Source organism: Silene latifolia, chromosome X, assembly GCF_048544455.1.
Source record: "Silene latifolia isolate original U9 population chromosome X, ASM4854445v1, whole genome shotgun sequence".
NCBI classification, from domain to species: Eukaryota; Viridiplantae; Streptophyta; class Magnoliopsida; order Caryophyllales; family Caryophyllaceae; genus Silene; species Silene latifolia.
In genome coordinates, this window is record NC_133537.1 from 272,936,640 (window position 1) to 272,958,045 (window position 21,406).

The 21,406-nt window shown below is 40.8% G+C and overlaps 1 non-coding gene across 1 annotated transcript; it reads left to right on the plus strand.

The window, feature by feature from the left end:
• Positions 1 to 9,062: 9,062 nt before the first annotated feature.
• Positions 9,063 to 9,169, plus strand: LOC141625849 (small nucleolar RNA R71). The gene has a single exon (XR_012535598.1). It is a non-coding gene; the product is annotated as a small nucleolar RNA R71 (small nucleolar RNA).
• The last annotated feature ends 12,237 nt before the right edge of the window (positions 9,170 to 21,406 follow it).

Sequence of the window (21,406 nt, forward strand, 5' to 3'; positions counted from 1 at the left end):
GTTTCTCTTCTTTACTTTTAGAACTGATCATAGGAATGACCGTTCGTTTACTTCTTCTAGTGGGTGCCCAGGCCTTGGGAGGAGTACGCTGGCGCTCCTCCTTTCGTGGCTGAGGTCCTTCAACCTAGGAGCTCGAGCCGATTGCTGTTGAGGACGTCGATTGGTCCTGTGTGGTACTTGGGTGAGCGCTTGGCTCGTCAGTGCTCTCGGGACGTCTTAACGGTTCCCATCGATCCTCTTCGGACGATGTTTAGGGAGCCTTCTGAGGCTGAGAAGGAGGCTGACTTGGCTGGCGTCGGTGGCGACGCCCTCCTTCTTCCTGGCGAGGACTACTCGGCGTTTCTCTACGGGAGGTTGGCGTACTGGCCGATTGTGGTAAGTGTTTTATCCTCTTTCATTTTTGATTATTTGAGCATATGATGAAAGATCATCGGTTAACGGAAATCATTTGACTTTGCAGGAGGTCGAGGCGGCGGGCATCGAGCCCCCAGAGTACCCCGAGACCCTTGAGTACACCGACACGACGGGGATGACGACGATCTCTGATATGGACAAGAGTTGGTCGTCACACATCCAATCAAACACAATTTATAGCTTCACAAACAACTCTACAATTAGTAAAGAGACAAGTAAAGGTCGGATCCCAAGAGACGGGAATTGAGATGAGATTTCTATTGAAACTAGTGGTGTCTTAGGGGTGTCACAATTTGGGTTGATGTAGAAGGTCACTAAACTAAATAGCAATGAAAGTAAATAAGCAAGATGAAATGAAAGGGTTGTAAACAATTGATAAAAAGCACTAGGGTATCATGGGGTCATAGGGGAATCATGGGAATTGATCATACAAACATGTTCTCAAATTATAAGCAAGCAATTATTGTTGTGATGAATTGAGTTGGGTTATATCTTACAATCCTAGGAAAGTTTGGGTCCCGGAGCCGAATCGATTAGATTGTACAACACCTACAAGTCGACTTAATCTTCCCTACTCAACAACATGCATGGTCTAATGAGACTCGAGTTGGTTTATGTCTTACAAGTCTCATTGAAAAGATAGGTGATGGGTAAAAAATGCAAGGATTCATAGGCTCGCATTTCATCAAACATAACATGTGCATGAGTTGAGATCAAAACAAGCAAGCAAATAAACCATGAAAGCATATTAATTTAAGCATGAATCATCCCCCATGTTGGTTTCCCCTAATTACCCATTAACCCTAGCTAGGTCACTACTCACTCATTATCATGTTGATCATGCTAGCAAGGTTGTCAATCATACCAACAAAAGGAAACATGATGAATAAATGAAAGTAATTAACAATAATTAAAAAGGGATTAAGAGAATTATACCTACTAATGATTCCAATAATAAAGCAAAGAATAAAAGAAGTACTTGATGCTTGATTGAGAGGTTGTCAATCTCCCAATAATAACCCAAATAATCTTCAATTACCCAAAATAAAGGATGAACAAAAGAGAGATTAAGGAAATAAAACTTGTATTAAAACTTGATTAATTGTTGATTACAAAACTAAAGAGGGATTTGATTGATATTAACTACTCTAATAATTGATAAGAAGAACATGCTCTTCTAATTAGACTAATGGGGTATTTGTAGTGGAAATTAGGTGGATGCATTAGGGTTAACTAAGGGCTAAACTAGTAATTACACTTTTGAGATTTGAGCAGGGAGACGCCGGTATTTTTCGAAGGAAGGGCTTCTTTCTTTGAAGCTTGAAGAAACGGATTTGTGCTGGGCTGGAATCCGTGCGTCTTAGGCACGGGACGGGCGGATTCCACGGTCTGGGCACGAGCGTCTTCAAGGGAATCCGGGCGTCTTCTGGGCTTGCTGCCCGGGCGTCTTTGAAGGAAGACGCACGGATTGTGCTGTGGAGGACGGGCGGATTCAGGGCAATCCGCACGGATTGCTGCTCAGCTTTGTTCCTTCTTCTTTTCTTCCCTTTTCTTCATAAAATCCTTGGGGATTTCCTCGGGGATGCAAGGATCCTTTCTCGTCATTGCCCAACTACTATAATATGTACAAAGGCCTTCTAATCTTATCTCTCCTTGATGCTTGGTCATTGAATTCAATCAATTTAGTCTCGTTTTGCCATGAAAATGCAAGATTCTTACTCATTTCCTACCAAGGGATCAAAATCTCAAAGAATATGCAAAACAAAGAACTAAAGACAATAAATGACCCAAATATGCACTAAAAAGCATGGGAACAAGGCCAATTCGGGGGTTAAATATGCGCTAATTATGGTCACATCAAATATCCCCAAACCGAACCTTTGCTCGTCCCGAGTAAAGAGATGACAAAGACTAGGACCATTATTTAAACTAACCTAATAACATAGCCAATATGAGACAATTAGCGGGTCTCACTCCGCCCCTTCAACTCACAACAAGACAACCATGAGGTAGGATGCCTTCTTGCAAGGCAAGGTGGGTCTTGCCAAAATGGCGACACATCCAAACATTAAGCACACAAAATCAAATAATGGATGCATCTACAAAAGGAATAGCCACTCCCTCATCAAGTGGCGGAGTCAACTAAAAGAGAACAAATTTAAGAGCATATAATCCTTCACAAATACTAGTTCAACAAATTATTAAGGCTAAGAGGATGGCACTAAATCACCTCCAAATGGTGTTAAACTAGACTACTTTCGTCCTCAATTTGCAAATGCTTTCGTCAAGAGCGATCGGATGGTGATGGAATGATGATCCCTATGATGCTAGTAGCATATGACATGACAAGTCTCGAATTCTCTACAAAAGTAAAGGTCATGGATCGTCCTAAGCTCGACAAAGTGGCTTGACAAAAAGGCTTTTTGGGAATGAAATGCTCAAATCGTTATAACCAAAGGGTGGATATGACTAGTATTCAAAAATTGACCTCATTTAACTTTCACATTTCAAAAATTTAATATGGGGTTTGTCCCTTCCGGGCTAATGTCCTTTGCTTTCGCCAATCGCTTATTAGGCAACCGGTTAACCTCTAGACAATAGCTTTTCGGGGTGATAGTCACTCTGTCACCGTGTGGGGGCCCAATTCAATGGATCCCTCTCCAAAGCACATCGAAGTGGTACGCCTCCATCAAAACAACTAAATTTCTCAATATTTCAACATTTCATAACATTTGAGGTTTCCTTGGCAATAAATTTACTTCCACATAACAAAATTTTCGAAATGAGTACTTCAAACTTATTGATAGAAAGTATTTTTGGGTTGCCTTACCACAAGGTCAATCAAGGTCACCTAGACAAGTTAACCAAGTCCACATCGCATCACGGGGTTGGATAGGTGACTCACATGCAAACCCTTGACTAGGCTTTGGGTCATGGGTCAAAAGACACTAGTATGACACAATCTAGGGTGATTTACAACCATTCTAGTAGGCAAAGTCTTAAGTTGAAAAAGTATTTGTAATGGCTTAGTTGCTCTTGTCAAAGTTCTCAATTAGGCACTTTTCAAAATATTACATCTAAATGCAACTATATGCCATGATGCAACTATTATATACATCCTAATGCAAGTGATTCTATTAACTAATATGACATATAAACTAAATGCAAGTCCTAAGTTCACATTGTTATACCGCATCAATCAAAATAAAGCCACATAGTCATTAACATAAAGAGGAAAAAGGAGATTAGAAAGATCATACCATGCGGTCTTCATGATCCTCATGTCTCAGATGTGGCGTAGTCAATCAATGTGAACAAGGATAGAACAAACACAATATATACAATAATATATACACGACTACACTACAAAAGAAATAAACATGTTTTTGGGTTTTTCAATTTTCAAATTTTTATGGTTTTAAGAAAATTTTCAATTTTTTTGGATTTTTGAATAAAAGTTAAGTTAGAATTCCCCATCCCCACACTAATATGGGCATTGTCCTCAATGGCCAAAATGATGGGAAATTATGCAAACATGATGCATGATTTCTACACTAAATGCAAGCTACACTAATCTACACTACATGATGCATGGTTTTTGTTTATGACGGAGAGGATAATTTAGATTAACTCCCGTTGTGTATGCATTGACTTCCCCAAACCGATCTAGACATTATTGCTAATGTCCTAAGGTTGGGTGTAGTTCATGCACACGCTATGCAATGCATGAAACTAATTTTGTCATTTTGGATTTTGAAAGGTGGGAACAATAAAATGATAACACCTCAATGGGGCCGAGGTGTTAGTCCTCTATGATGCTAGGACTACTCCAACGATGATCAAGATTAATAAATAAAACAAAGAGAGAAATGGACAAACCTCAAGAGGGTAGGAGCCTCTAAAGCTTGCTAATCTTCCATCATATCATCACTATCATCATCTTCCTCACTAGAAGTGGACTCATCACCACTTTCTTCTTCACTTTCTTGTTCACCTTGCTCATCACCCTCTTCTCCTTCTTTACTAGCTTCTTCATCAATGTTATCATTAACCTCTTCATTACCGACAACCTCATTATCACCCGGAACAACCCTAGATGCACTCGGAAAGAAGACTTCCCTATCCGCCCAACTAAGCAAAGGACATGAAGGATCAAGTAGTCCTTGCCTAGCTAAGTGTAGGAGGGGTGGATATTGGGCTAAGTAAGCATTTTTCCGATCCTCGAAAGCTTGCTTGTGCATCTCTTGCATGAGAAGAGTCAAATAATCATTTCTTGCTTCAACACCTTCCGGCTTGAACTCTTGGTACTCGAAAGGGTAGGGTGGTGTGACAATGGAAGAGGAGGGCATTTCAATTTCACCCTTTTGTTGTCGGATAATGTACTCAGCCTCTTTTGATAGGGGAAGTAGATAGTTGGTCCGGTGGACACTCAATCGACAAATCTTTGAAGGCAAAGTGAAAGATCTAGCCTCACTAGTGAGCCATCCATACTTGGTGTCAAGAGGGTTATGGGTAGCCCACTTGTACTTGTATATCATAGTATTAATATCAATGAGATGACCGCCCTCTTTCGCCTCATACTTGCTATCCTTGTTGAAGTTTGGATCAAAATATTTAGCTAGGATAGTGACTAGGCCTCCATTCACAATAACGGTAGTGCCTTTCTTCCCACAATCAATATTTAGCCATCTATCCACCAAAAGCCTTAGAGAGTTGAAAGGCTTGGTGAATTCCCTTCCAATGTTCAAAGCCGACTCAAGAAGAACAAAATCGAGTTTGGTGAAATGGTTGGTGTCTTTTCTTGCAATGATGGTGTTCCCTATGACCTTGTGCCACACTCTAATGCCCAGATGGTGGACTAATAGAGCGCGACTAGCATGAAAGTCCTCAAATTTCCTTCCGGAAATCGCCTCCCAAAGAGGGTCGGGGTCATACTTGCCAACATTCTTAAAATAACTCGGTGAATCACTAAGACCCAAAGATTTACCCATTTCCTCAAAGGAGATGCGCCTACTAAAATTAGCTAGACGAAACTCGATGGTCTCCATAGTCTCAACCTTGTTAACTTTCAAAGAACTCAAAAATTCTAAGGTAAGGGAGGGGTATGTCAATTCTTTTGATTCAAACAATTTCTCCAACCCCATGGCTTTAAACAAGGCTCTAGTTTGCTCACGGACACCCAACTTATCTAAGGTATCTTCACAAATAAACTTGGTGGATAGAAATGATTTTCTAGCAAACTTGGCAAAAGTGTCCCTATGGGATTTGGAAATGAAAATTACCTCCGGATAATTCGAAAGTTGAGCAATTTCCGGAGTAGAGGATGTTGTTGCTTCCATAGGAGGTTGTTGTTGTTGCACTTCCAAGTTTGGGCTAGCTACCACCATAGCCAATGCTTTCTTTGCTTGAAGACTCTTTTGTCTTGATGAGAGTGCCTTTGCCTTTGGTGCCTTTGCCTTTGTTGCTTTTGTTGCTCCCTTAGTCCTTGCCATTGATGAATAAGCCAAGAAAAGAGTGAAAAATCTTCAATTTCTAGTGCACCCAAATCGATTTAAAGATGAAAGGCTTTGCCTTTATGAATTCAAAAATCGACTCAAAGGTTGAAGATTTTGCGCTTGGTTTTGATTTTTGTTGAAAGAGGAGTGATTGATTTGTTGTTAAAAGGATGTTTTGATTTGATTTTGGTGAATGTTGATGAGGAATCTTGTTTTTGTGATGGAGAGGATGAGGGTTTTGGAGTTATGAGTAGTGTTATAAATGAGGGAATGAAGAAATGAATGTGGGAGGGGGTTTATAAAACCCGAAAAATTTGAAATGCAGGGGCAAGACGGGCGGTTTCTGCTCGGGACGCCCATATTCTGCCTTTTCTGGGTTGGTAAAAACTCGCCTAAAGACGGGCGTCTTTCAGTGAAGACGCTCGGATTTGCAAACACGGGACAGGCGTCTTCTACAGAAGACGGGCGGATTCCTTTACAGGGATTTTTCTTGTTTTCCTCAGCCAAGAAGACGGGCGTCTTCCTTTCAGGACGGGCGGATTTATGAAGACGGGCGGATTTGAATGCAGGACGCCCGGATTCGTTGACAGTCAGAAATTTCAAAAAATTCAGCTCATAATAGGACGTGCGTCTTCTACCCAATATGCCCGGATTGCCTGAAGACGGGCGGATTCTCCTTAATCCGCTCGGATTCGACCCCTTTGTACCCGGATTCAGTTCCATCCATGTACTTTGCATATCCCTTGTCATTTTTCCATTCTTCTTCATATCTCGTGTTCTTCATTGTGGGGCACTACTAAGGCATGGATAGCCTAGGCAATTGCTATCCCCACACTAAGCTAAAGCACTACACATTAATTGAAATTATTAGTCCCTCCCTCACTTCTCTCAAACATGATAATTATCTTGATCAAAGTATAAAAATCCAAAAATAACAAAAATGCAATACAAGAATTGAAATGCAAGTTAGGGAGTTAGAAATATTTACAAATGGTGGTTTAGGGAGGACTCCACCAAACTCTCATTCTTGATGAGATGTCAAGGGGGCATGTTCAAGGTGTTGTTGATGTTGCTCAACACCTTAAAAAGTAATCAAACGCTTGTTCATTGTCATGATAAAGGTCTTCAATAGACCTTGGCCCTTGTTGTCGGTCTTGATCGATGGCATTACCAATGTAGGGATTAAAAATTCCTTCAAATTCGTCGTCCCAAAGACCACAAACTTCATTAAGTTGATCATTGAAAATCTCTTGATTTGGTGGAGACAACTTTCCCATTTCCTTTTCTTGGCCAATAAGGCCATCTTCTTCATTGCTTGACTTTGATGAGCTTTGCAAGCTCTCTTTGTTGCAATTCACTTGCTCTTTGAATGGAGCATCTTCAATTTTCTTCTTCCATTGGAGTTCTGACTTCTTCCTATCATCCCTCCGACTATAATGACCGATCATAAAACACGGTTCATGTAAACGGGGAGCTCTCATAGTCTTGTCTAGATTAAAAGTTATACTCTCATCTCCCACTTCTAGAGTGAGCTCACCATGTTTTACATCAATCACCGCACCCGCGTTGTGTAATAAGGGTCTTCCTAGAATGATTGGAATGTTGGAGTCTTCCTCCATATCAACAATGACAAAGTCCACCGGGATGAAAAACTTCCCAATTCGTACGGGAACATCTTCCCATATCCCTAATGGTGTCTTCGTCGATCTATCGGCCATTTGGAGTGTGATATTGGTGCATTTAAGCTCTCCCATCCCCAACCTTTTACTCACCGAGTACGGCATAACACTCACACTATCCCCTAGATCACACAAGGCTTTGTTGATCGTGGTGTCGCCAATGGTACACGGTATTGAGAAGCTTCCCGGATCTTTTAGTTTTGGAGGTGAACTCCCTTGAAGTATTGCACTACTCACCTTAGTGAAGGCGATAGTCTCAAGCTTCCGGATCGACTTCTTCTTTGTGAGGATATCTTTCATGTATTTCGCATAGGCCGGCACGTGATTGATTAATTCCGTGAAAGGAATTGAGACTTCCAAATTCTTCACAATTTCCATAAACTTTCCAAGTTGGTCATCAAATTTGGGCTTGGCTTGACGACTTGGAAAAGGAAGTCTAATCACAATGGACTCCTTCTCCTTGACCTTGTCTTCATTTTTCTTTGAAATCTCTTCTTTTGATGGTTCTCTATCCTTGGAATTTTGCACAATTTCTTCCTTATCACTAGCTTCCACGACTTCATCCTCAACTTGCTTCTTCGGTGCTTCATACCTTGTACCACTTCTCAAGTGAATGGCACTAACCGTTTCATGTCTTGGGGGATTACTTTGAGGTGGTAATTGCCCCTTTTGTCTTTGTGAGCTTGAAGATGCTAGTTGAGTCAATTGGGTTTCCAACATTTTGGTGTGAGTTAGAATGTTGTTGATGGTGGTTTCCTTTGCTTGACTATCTTTTTGCATTTGAGTGAAAAACTCTTGTTGATTCTTTTGCATTTGGAGGACCGCTTTTTGAACATCAAAACCTTGGTCATTTTGGTGATTGTATGGATTTTGATTTTGGTAACCTTGGTTTTGGTTGTAAAAAGGTCTTTGATTTTGGTTTCTCATGGGAGGTGGGGTGTATGTTGTTTGAGGGTTTTGAACATTTTGGCTTTTGTATGAGAGATTTGGATGGAATTTGGTGTTTTCATTGTAATAGTTGGAATAAGGGGTACCACTCTTGTATGCTTGGAAAGCATTCACTTGTTCATTTGTTCCCCTACATTCACTTTGGTCATGTCCCAAAGTTCCACAATTCTCACATATCGCACTTGGGATTGATGAAGATGCCGTCATGGCATTAACATGATGCATTGGTGATTTTGAGACTTCTTCAAGTCTACCTATAGCTTTTTCAAACTTCAAATTGATTGTGTCAATGTGAGCACTAAGTTGAGCACCCAATTGAGTAACGGAGTCCACTTCATGCTTTCCTCCTCTAGTAGCCTTGCGAGGTCTACTATATTGTGAGTTATGGACCGCCATTTCCTCAATCTTGTTCCATGTTTGATTGTCATCAACTTCGGTGAACATTCCATTTGATCCCATGTTGAGAATGTTCCTTGAATCTTCATATAGACCGTTCCAAAATTGTTGTACCAAGAACCACTCGCTAAGTCCATGGTGAGGACATGAGCGACAAATTCCCTTGAACCGCTCCCAAGCTTCATACAAATATTCTTCATCCCTTTGCTTAAAACCCGTAATTTGAGCTCTTAGCATGTTAGTCTTTTCCGGTGGGTAGAATTTTTTGTAGAAAGCTAGAGCCAATTTCTTCCAAGAATCAATTCCGAGAGTGGCCTTATCAAGGCCCTTCAACCATTGTTTCGTGGTGCCAATTAGAGAAAAAGGAAATAAGACCCATCGAATTTGGTCTTGAGTTACACCGGTTTGAGAAATCGCATCACAATAGTCACAAAAGGTTTCCATATAAGAATGAGGGTCTTCACTAGGCATCCCCCCAAATTGGTTCCTTTCGACTAATTGGATAAAGGCGGATTTAGCAATAAAATTTCCGGTCAAATGTTGTGGTGTGGGAGTACCATTGGGTAGGTTCTCCTCGGTGGGTACGGAATGTGATGAAAACTTAGGCATTGTGGGTTGATTTTGTGTGGTATTTTGTGTTGGGTTCTCCTCACCTTCTCTTGCAAAAGGGTTGATGAACTCAATAGTTGGTTGAATATCTACAACCTCACTAATACCTCTCAAATTCCTCCTAGCAAGTCTTCTATTGGTTGTCAAAGTTCTTTCAATTTCACGATCAAAAGGTAACAAATCACCTTGTGACCTTCTAGACATGCAAAATATCAAACAACTCAAAAACAATTAGAACAAACCTTGAGGAGTTTTACTTCCCCAAGGCAAAGAAAGACACAACTAATAACAATATAAGAAAATCTAAATCAAGTTAACACCGTCCCCGGCAACGGCGCCATTTTGATATGGACAAGAGTTGGTCGTCACACATCCAATCAAACACAATTTATAGCTTCACAAACAACTCTACAATTAGTAAAGAGGCAAGTAAAGGTCGGATCCCAAGGGACAGGAATTGAGATGAGATTTATATTGAAACTAGTGGTGTCTTAGGGGTGTCACAATTTGGGTTGATGTAGAAGGTCACTAAACTAAATAGCAATGAAAGTAAATAAGCAAGATGAAATGAAAGGTTTGTAAACAATTGATAAAAAACACTAGGGTATCATGGGGTCATAGGGGAATCATGGGAATTGATCATACAAACATGTTCTCAAATTATAAGCAAGCAATTATTGTTGTGATGGATTGAGTTGGGTTATATCTTACAATCCTAGGAAAGTTTGGGTCCCGGAGCCGAATCGATTAGATTGTACAACACCTACAAGTCGACTTAATCTTCCCTACTCAACAACATGCATGGTCTAATGAGACTCGAGTTGGTTTATGTCTTACAAGTCTCATTGAAAAGATAGGTGATGGGTAAAAAATGCAAGGATTCATAGGCTCGCATTTCATCAAACATAACATGTGCATAAGTTGAGATCAAAACAAGCAAGCAAATAAACCATGAAAGCATATTAATTTAAGCATGAATCATCCCCCATGTTGGTTTCCCCTAATTACCCATTAACCCTAGCTAGGTCACTACTCACTAATTATCATGTTGATCATGCTAACAAGGTTGTCAATCATACCAACAAAAGAAAACATGATGAATAAATGAAAGTAATTAACAATAATTAAAAAGGGATTAAGAGAATTATACCTACTAATGATTCCAATAATAAAGCAAAGAATAAAAGAAGTACTTGATGCTTGATTGAGAGGTTGTCAATCTCCCAATAATAACCCAAATAATCTTCAATTACCCAAAATAAAGGATGAACAAAAGAGAGATTAAGGAAATAAAACTTGTATTAAAACTTGATTAATTGTTGATTACAAAACTAAAGAGGGATTTGATTGATATTAACTACTCTAATAATTGATAAGAAGAACATGCTCTTCTAATTAGACTAATGGGGTATTTATAGTGGAAATTAGGTGGATGCATTAAGGTTAACTAAGGGCTAAACTAGTAATTACACTTTTGAGATTTGAGCAAGGAGACGCCGGTATTTTTCGAAGGAAGGGCTTCTTTCTTTGAAGCTTGAAGAAACTGATTTGTGCTGGGCTGGAATCCGTGCGTCTTAGGCACGGGACGGGCGGATTCCACGGTCTGGGCACGGGCGTCTTCAAGGGAATCCGAGCGTCTTCTGGGCTTGCTGCCCGGGCGTCTTTGAAGGAAGACGCATGGATTGTGCTGTGGAGGACGGGCGGATTCAGGGCAATCTGCACGGATTGCTGCTCAGCTTTGTTCCTTCTTCTTTTCTTCCCTTTTCTTCATAAAATCCTTGGGGATTTCCTCGGGGATGCAAGGATCCTTTCTCGTCATTGCCCAACTACTATAATATGTACAAAGGCCTTCTAATCTTGTCTCTCCTTGATGCTTGGTCATTGAATTCAATCAATTTTGTCTCGTTTTGCCATGAAAATGCAAGATTCTTACTCCTTTCCTACCAAGGGATCAAAATCTCAAAGAATATGCAAAACAAAGAACTAAAGACAATAAATGACCCAAATATGAACTAAAAAGCATGGGAACAAGGCCAATTCGGGGGTTAAATATGCGCTAATTATGGTCACATCAATCTCCGAGCTACGTGACTTTGACGTGGCGGTGAGAGATGCTGGCTTGGACGAGTGGCAGCATCTGATTCGGAGGGTGAGCCTTCTAACTTGTATAGTTTTCGTGTAAGAACACATTTGCTCGAGTTTGTCCAATCGTTTGAGAATTTTTTCTTTTGAAATGCAGGTTGCGCCATCCCGGTTTGTGGCTTTGTGGAGGATAGCCAACCGGCTACGGGCTACTGCCGTCGAGGCACTTGCTGGCGGCCGAGGACGCCAGGTATGAACCTTCCGTTTACTTCATTTTCGAATTTTCTAATCTTCCTTTATGTTTGAAATGATTGACATGAGCCAGTTTTTGTTGTTTGTAGAGGGAGCGCGAGTTGGAGCGAGAGCTCGCCCAGTCCCAAGAGGAGACAGCTCGCCTGCTGAGGGAGCTCGAGGTCCGCGACGCCGAGGTTGCTGCTCTCGAGGCGAGAGTTGCTGAGCTAGACGGCGACTAGAAGTAGCTTCCGTGTTGCTTTTTGTTTTTTTTTTTGCTGTATTTTTGTACATTTATACATTTTAGGACCCACTTTTGGACACTTGGATCTTGTTTTAGGGCTCGAGCCCCCAGTTTCGTGTACATATCCCTTTTTTGGTTGTATATATGATGGCCTGAGTGCCTTTGCTGCTGGGTTGCTTTGTTTGTACCTGCAGGTTAGTTTTGAACAGGTTTGGTAGATGACGGTTTACGTCGTCATGCTGCCGAAATTTACACAGAAATCACATAGAACATGTATTTGTACATATGACCTAAATTAGCGCAAAACAATGACTCGGAAATGCAAAAAATGCACAAATTTTGCCGGAAATGACCGGACGGTAGGGAGGGTTACCCCCTAAAAAAAAGAAAAAATAAAAACATATAAGTTTGAAATGTGATGTGGAAGAAGAGTGAAATGATTCCCCAAAAAGAAAAAAGTAAGAAGAAATGTATAAGTTTGAAAAATGACATAATTAAATTAAATACAAAAATGTATAGATTTGAAAAGAGAACAAATTAAATTAAATTGGTGAAATGATTCCCTAAAAAAAACAAAATTAAAAGAAATGTACAAGTGTGCTAAAATGACGAAAATGTCGATATCGTCTCGAAATGTGCGTCCGCGAAATTAGGAAACACGAAATATGGAAACCTGACGAATTTACCAAAATAATAACCCGTATGAATAGGAAATTATTCGTTGAGGAATTTAGGAAAGATCCAACGCGGAAAATCACAGAAAGAGGGTTGAGGAAGAAGCGCAACAAGAGCTGCGTCCCTTCGAAGAGGCGCAGCACCTGCTGCGCCTGTTCCCCAGTGCGTCCGTTCTGACGGATTTTAGGAAACAACTTTTAATATAAATAGAGACGTCGAGAGAGGTTCTATTCACACAAATATTCCGTCTTTCTTCGTCTTATTACACAAATCTCCCAAAATAAGCATACATCATGAATACTCTTGAGATTCGTTTAAAAGAATGGACAAATGAGTTCTCCAATGTGGAGAAACACGACATGGTTATAATTTGGATCGCTTTTGAGTTTGAAGTTGATCAATGTAGTCAAACCCTTTCTAGATGCTTGTCTCAATTATTGGGACCCGAATTATCACGTATTTGCCTTCCCTGGAGGCGACATTTGCCCATTTCCCGAGGAGATTGCTGCGATTGGTGGTTGGGACCCGGAACATTTGCCTGCTATTCCCTCCACTTCTCAAGGATATAAGAACAAGTTTAGAGACTTGCTTGGATTGGCCATAGTTGATGTTGACCGTCTTGTGACTTCTAAAGGAGTGCGAATGTTGGACTTCATCGATCGCTTCATCAATAGGGCTGATCCCACTGTCTCTTATGTTGCGAGACGAAGGGCATTCCGGTTTTGCCTATTGCATATATATGTCCTTCAAGGGCATGTTGATGAGGATATGAGGGGCGACCCTCGTCTTTTGAGCTTGATTGAGCAAATGGAGCTGCGCAGGAGCCCAACTTGTCTGTGTTTAGGAGAGATCCTATTGGACTTGGATAACAGGAAAGCTAATCGCGACCTACCTTACTTGGGAAGTCCCATTATTTTGCAGGTAAAAGAACCTTTCTTTTTTTTTTCTTTTTTTTTTGTTGTTTTTTTTCGTTTTTTTTTGTTTAATACCTGCTTTTGGTAGGTCTGGCTTATGGAGCGTCTTCGATTGATCGAGCCCCCAGTTAATGTTCCTTCTTATCATGCTCGCTCAATTGCAATGAGAACCACGCTTTACATGGTGGACTTCACTCGAGTTTGCAATTACTGGGAGAATAAACTGAAGAGCGAAGATGGCCCCTTAATCAGATGGATCGTACCATGGTGGCATCTTAAATTTGTCACTGGAGTATCTTCCCTGGATCCTACCCGTTCTGTTCGCATTTCCGACTTGGAGTTTATGATATGAATTTTCCCGGAGAGGTTGATGAGGCAGGTGGGATTGAAGCAGATGATCCCGAAGCTTGATACTGTCCCGCAGACTGCCGTAGCGCTTACTACTGAGAGTCGAAGGGAATGGGCCATCAAATGGGCTCAGAGGAACATTTGGTTCTTGAATTCTTCCGTCAGTGCTTTATAGGTGTCCGATTCCTATATGCGGTGGAGGAAAGCTGCTACTACGGAGGAGCGCGAGAGACTGAGGAAGCGTGAACCTGTCGACTTCAAGATTCGCGAGGTGGAAAAGGAGAAGGAGAAGCATCTGACTGAGGGAGAGGAAGAAGCCGGATTTCGAGTTGTTCATCCTTCGAATAAATCGAAGACTTCTCCTGCCGTCGAGATGGTGGTTGACAAGAATGGCAAAGCAAGACCACGAGAGAGACCATTGGTGATTAGGTCGGAAGTGGCGCAAGAGCGTTCGGCTCGAGGTCGTGACAAGAAGTATGATAAAAATGACAAAGTCAAAGGGAAAATGGAAGAGTAGCCTAAGTCTTTATTATTATTTATTATTATTATTATTGCAATAAGAAGGTGGGGTTTTTAGAATCCTAGCCTATTTATTTTTATTATGATTTTATTATGTAACGTACTATTATTATTAATGAAATAAAAAAGGTTAATTGGTTACGAAACCGTTGTGATTTTCTTTTCATTATTCTTGTCGAATTTCAAATGCATTCGCAAATGTCCTTCTATTTACATTTAAAATGATGAAATGGGTTGTATCCCGTGAAGGATTGCCTACGTATTCATTTAAAAAATGAAATCAAACCCTTGCGCGTAGTTCGAGTAAATGTAAAAGAATAATTGTTCTAAGCAAGAGCTTGTAATGAACTTTAGAAAATAAGCATGTGTTTTACTTACTCCTAAAATGCAATTTAGTTTATTTGATGATATGAGAATGACAAATTGTCAAAGTGCAAGACAAGATGACATTAGCTTGATTCAGCTTGGCCAGGGGCCGTCTATTTCGTGCCACAAGAGCGATACGTGAGGTTACGCGAGGCGCGTTTTTGCTCCTATTCTAGGCGTAGTAACGTTTTAATTGGTCAAGGTTTGTTGGGTTGGCAAATTCGTTCCCGTCTAGGTCTGTGATCCTAACCGCACCCCCTGAAAGTATGGACTTGACTAGGAATGGCACGGCCCAATTGGGTTTGAATTTTTCTCGTGGATCGACAGGTGGTCGTGATCCCTTATGAGGGGTTTAGTTTTCAGTACTTGTCGTTAGGAGCACCTAGACCAAAACACAATTTATAACTTCACAAACAACTCTACAATTAGTAAAGAGACAAGTAAAGGTCGGATCCCAAGGGACGGGAATTGAGATGAGATTTTCTATTGCAACTAGTGGTGTCTAAAGGTGTCACAATTTGGGGTTTGAAGTAGAAGATCACTAATCTAAATAGCAATGAAAGTAAACAAGCAAGATGAATTAAAAGGGATGCAAACAATTGATAAAAAGCACTAGGGTGTCATGGGGTCATAGGGGATTCATGGGAATTGATCATACAAACATATTCTCAAATTATAAGCAAGCAATTATTGTTGTGATGGATCGAGTTGGTTTATATCTTACAGTCCTTGAGGAATCGCCGGTCTCTAGGGAGACTCCGGTCTCTTTTTCGCCGGTCTTAGAAAAATATGCGCATCCTTCCTTGATGCTTGTAGAAGACGAAAAGGCTGTCAGGGAATCCGGGCGTCTTAGGCACGGGACGGGCGGATTTGGGTGTTCCTGGACGGGCGTCCAGAGAGGGAAGACGCTCGGATTTGGGGCGTTTTGGACGGGCGTCTTGTGGAGGAAGACGCTCGGATTGCACCTCCTGGACGGGCGTCTTGTGGACAATCCGCCCGGATTGTCTTACAGCTTCGTTCCTTCTTATTTTCTTCCTTTTTCTTCATAAAATCCTTGAGGATTTCCTCGGGGATGCAAGGATCTTTTCTCATCATTGCCCATCTACTATAGTATGTACAAAGGCCTTCTAATCTTGTCTTCTCTTTGATGCTTGGTCATTGAATTCAATCAATTTAGCCTCATTTTGCCATGAAAATGCAAGGTTTGCACTCCTTTTCTACCAAGGACACAAAACCTCAAAGAATATGCAAAACAAAGGACTAAGGACAATAAATGACCCAAATATGCACTAAAAAGCATGGAAACAAGGGTAATTCGGGGACTAAATATGCTCTAATTATGGTCACATCAAATATCCCCAAACCGAACCTTTGCTCGTCCCGAGTAAAGAGGTGACAAAGACTAGGACCGTTATTTAAACTAACCTAATAGCATAGCCAATATGAGACAATTAGCGGGTCTCACTCCGCCCCTTCAACTCACAACAAGACAACCATGAGGTACGATGCCTTCTTGCAAGGCAAGGTGGGGCTTGCCAAAATGATGATACATCCAAGCATTAAGCACACAAAAGCAAGTAATGGATGCATCTACAAAAGAATAGCCACTCTCCTCATCTAAGTGGCGGAAATTATCTAGAAGGGAAGTAATCTAAGGGTACACACTCCATTATAGATATGGTTTCTTCAAGTTACTAAGCCTAGAAGTTTACCAATAAATCACCTCCAAGTTGTGTCAAGCTAAGGTACCTTTGTCCTAAATCGTTAAATGCTTTCGTCAAGAATAGACTCCCTATGGTGTTAGAAACACTGGAGGATCGCGGACTTCCCCCTCTTGCCTAGACAAGTAGAAGGGTCGTCCCCTCTCTACCATGCACAAAAATGGATACGATGGATAAAGGGATCAATAGATATTTGCGTTTCATTTTGGGAGTTTGTTTTTGTTTTTGTTTTCCCCCCAGTTTCTTGTGGCATATAACATTTGAGAACACTTTCTTTTGCCATTTCTTTTGATGTTTGGCAATTCAATACTTGACAACTTTTCAACTCTTTGAATTTTCTTTTTGAACATTTTCAAAGTCACCCCATATGTAGTGAGGGTGCCTTATATTTGAAGCTTTAGGAGTCTATTTTTGCTCCTTTTTTCATTTGATGCATCTTTGCAAACTTTCTTCCACTTTTCATTTCATTTCTTGAACTCAAATTTGAACAATTTCATTTTTGTGCCCATTCCCTTTGATGACAAAATATATGGTAGAACATGGATGAATGATGGTTGCATGGTTTCAAGGGTCACCTTGGAATAAACGGTAGCCAAGGAGTTATCACACCACAAGGTACTCTTGACTAGGCCTTAATCCATGGGCCAAAGGATACTAGCATGACACATCCCAGGGTGTTTTACAAGTATTCTAACAAGCAAAGTCTTAAGAAGAAAAAGCATCTACTAGGGCCTATATACACTTGTCAAGCTTCCCAAGTAGACGGTTTCACAAAATTTTTCTAACATGCAAACTACATGCCATGATGCAACTAACATATAAACATCCTAATGCAAATGATTCTACCAACTAATATGACATATAAACTAAATGCAAGTCCTAAGTTCACATTGTTATACCGCATCAATCAAAATAAAGCCACATAGTCATTAACATAAAGAGGAAAAAGGAGATTGGAAAGATCATACCATGCGGTCTTCAATATCCTCATATCTCGGATGTGGCGTAGTCAATCAATGTGAAAAAGGATAGAACAAATAAAATATATACAACAATATATACATGACTATACTACAAAGGAAATGAACTTGTTTTTGGATTTTTAAATTTTTTAAATTTTTTTGGTTTTTTCGAAATTTCTTAATTTTTTTGGGTTTTTGAATAAAAGTTAAGTTATAATTCCCCATCCCCACACTAATATGGGCATTGTCCTCAATGGCCAAAATGATGGGAAATTATGCAAGCATGATGCATGCATTCTACACTAAATGCAAGCTATACTATACTACACTACATGATGCATGGGTTTTTGTTTATGACGGAGAGCGTAATTTAGATTACCTCCCGTTGCGTATGCATGTACTTCCCCAAACCGAGATAGACATTATTTCTAATGTCTTAAAGTTGGGGTAGTTCATGCACACAAGATGCAATGCATGAAACTAAATTTGTCATTTTGGATTTTCAAAAGTGGGAACAATGAAATAAGAACACCTCAATGGGGCCGAGGTGTTAGTCCTCGATGTTGCTAGGACTCTCCAACCAAAGACAAAGTCAAATATTGTACAAGTTAACAAAATATAAACTTCTTTCATGAAAATTGAAAATAAAGAGAAGAGATGAGGAAACTTCACTTAAGCTTGAGATGGGTGCCTCACGCCCGCTCCATCTAGCTATGAAGAGATCCTCTAGAGATCGCCGTCATCTCCCTCTAGATCACTATCCCATATTTCCTTGGATGCATCACTTGTATTCGGGTCCATGAACTCGTCCTCTTCACTTCCAAGCTCCACCGTGTCCCCACCGCAAGATTTGTCGCTCCCTTCCTCTTGTCGCCCGTTTGCCCCTTCATTTGCCCTCTCCGAATTGGGGAAGAGTAAATCCAATTGTGCCCAAGAGGGAAAGGCTCCATCCTCACTAATCTTTCCCATTTGAATCATATCGTGGTATTGAGGATAGAGTGCATAATAATTGTCCACGGTAGCTTCATATTGTCGGAAGTGCAAATCTTGTAGAATTCCCGTTACAAAGTCATCACGGGGAAGGATAAAGGGGTTGGGATGGTTGTACGGTTGATAAGGAAATGGGTAGGGAGGCACTTTGATTTTCTCATCTTGAGGTTGTTGCTCTTGTTGTTGTTGTTGTTGGGGATTTGGAGGTGGTGGTGCTTGCCTTGCTTTGGTTAGGTTTGGAAGGATGAGGTAGGATGGGATTGGTGATAAAGGTCCCCTTCTTGGTGAGATTCTTGGTAGTCCGGTCATTGGTAGGTAGATTGGGTCACTTCCTTTTGTAATCCAGTTGACCCTTTTATCAACCCCTTCAAAGGTTATCCAATGATGATGAATAAGAAGAAGGTCTTCATTTATCCTTGTATTTCCAGAAATAGGAGCATACTCATTATTCTCATTGAATTTCGGATTGAAATGTTTTGCAATCTTTGTAATGAGCCCTCCATTAACAATGTGTTTCATCCCATCATCATCACCGTTCCTAAACTTTGCCCATTTTTCGAGTAGCACAAGAGGCGCATTGAAGTGGTACCCACCCCTTCCTTGGATATTGAGATAAGACTCCATGAATATAAGGTCAAGTTCGTTCACTATTGCCGGGTCTCGGCGAGCGAGTAGAGTGCCGGAAAGGAACCGGTAAGTAAGTCTCAAAATAGGATTTTGGATGTGGAAAGCTAGACACTCCTTGATGTACATGAAATCTCGGCCGGTCATGGCCCTCCATAGGGGTGCAACACTATATCTCTTCGGTTTTGATATCCGGGTAGGCGAGACATCGAGACCAAGCACATTAGCAAATTCCACTAGAGTCATCATTCTTGAAACACTCTCCAACCTAAATTCTATGCATATCTTTCTATTCAAGGTTGTGATTTTCAAGAAGCTCAAAAATTCAAGCACAAGGGATCGGTAAGTTTGCTCGTGCATGTGGAAAAGGGTAGAGAGACCAAACAACTCAAAAAGAGCTTCCATTTGGTGATAAATCCCAAGTTTCCTTAAAGTTCTATGACATAAAAACTTAGTAGGGAGAATGTTCTTACGAAGAATCCGGTGGAAAATGAGTCTTTGCGCATCATTGACGAATTCAACATTTGAGAAGTCATCAAGCCTTGTAAGATCTAAAATTTCTTCATGCTCCCTTCTTAAGATGTTGATGTGGGAGGTAGAAGAACTTCCTCTTACCCTTGGTCTTCTTCTATCCCTAAAGGAAGATCCCTTTGGTGCCATTCTTTGATTGTTGAGCTGGAATTTTTGATTTGTTAAAGTATAAAGATGCTCTTTGTGGATTGAATGTTGCCTTTGGAACCCTAGAAAATTGGGGCTTTTTTATTTTGTGGGGTAAAAGAGTGATTGATATATGCTTTGGAGGCATAAGGAGGTGGGTTTTTATAATACAAGTGGAAGGAAGGGTGATGTGTCACAAATTGTGTGGTGGGGTGTTTTTAATTTTAGGAAAAATCGGGATTGATTACCGCGGGAAGACGAGCGGCTCGGGGACAAGACGCTCGGATTCTGTCATTTCGGGACGAGCGGATTCAAGGGAAAACGCTCGGATTCCCTAACAGTTTATTTTTGCAAAAATTTGACGCAACCAAGACGAGCGTCTCGAGCATAAGACGGGCGGATTTTTTGAAAGAAGACGGGCGTCTTTTCCCAAAGACGGGCGGATTCTGTGACAAGAACTTTTCTTAAAATGCATTGGCAAAAAGACGCTCGGATTCCAGGTAGGACGCTCGGGTTTCAGCTGGACGAGCGGATTCTCGGGAATATGGACGTCTTTGTACAAAACGAGCGGATTCTCTCTTTGGACGCTCGGGTTCCCTGCTGCGGATTTCTTTTGATTTCCTTGACTCCGATAAAAGCTTCCCCACACTTGAAAATTGGTTCCTTCCTTCATTCAAAATTCATTAGTGACCCTCCCTCACTTACTCTCATGGAAAGAATTTATGTTTATGATAAAAGGAAATGCAACACAATTATAAATACAAGTTAGAGGGTTAGTATATTTACAAGTGGTGGTTTAGGGAGGACTCCACCAAACTCTCCCTTTGATGATTCTTTCAAGGATGAGGAGGCCCGAGGTAGGTGACCTCGACCTCTCCAATAAACGCTCCCTCATAGTATGGCTTTAATCTTTGACCATTGACCTTGAATTTGCTTCCATCTTCCGCCTTGATTTCAAAATCCCCGTATTTTCCGACTTCGGTGATCACATAGGGACCCATCCATCTAGAGTTCAACTTTCCCGGAAAAAGTCGATAGCGGGAATTGAATAGGAGGACTTTATCCCCTTTGTGCAAGACTTTTTGCTTAATCCTTTTGTCATGGAGCAATCTTGTCCTTTCCTTGTAGATCTTGGCATTCTCATATGATTGTAGTCGGAATTCCTCCAACTCTTGAATTTGAATCATCCTCTTTTGACCACTCAATTTGAGATCAAGGTTAAGTGCTCGAATTGCCCAAAAAGCTTTGTACTCCAATTCGATTGGCAAATGGCATGCTTTTCCATAGACAAGCTTGTAAGGGGAGGCTCCTATGGGAGTATTATAGGCCGTCCTATAAGCCCAAAGAGCGTCATCAAGCTTTGTGCTCCAATCTTTTCGGGTCTTATTTACCACTTTCTTAAGAATTTGCTTGATCTCTCTATTCGAAACTTCAACTTGACCGCTTATTTGAGGGTGGTATCCCAAGCCGGTTCTATGTTGAACACCATACTTGGTCAAAAGAGATGCGAGCTTATTTTCATGAAAATGCGT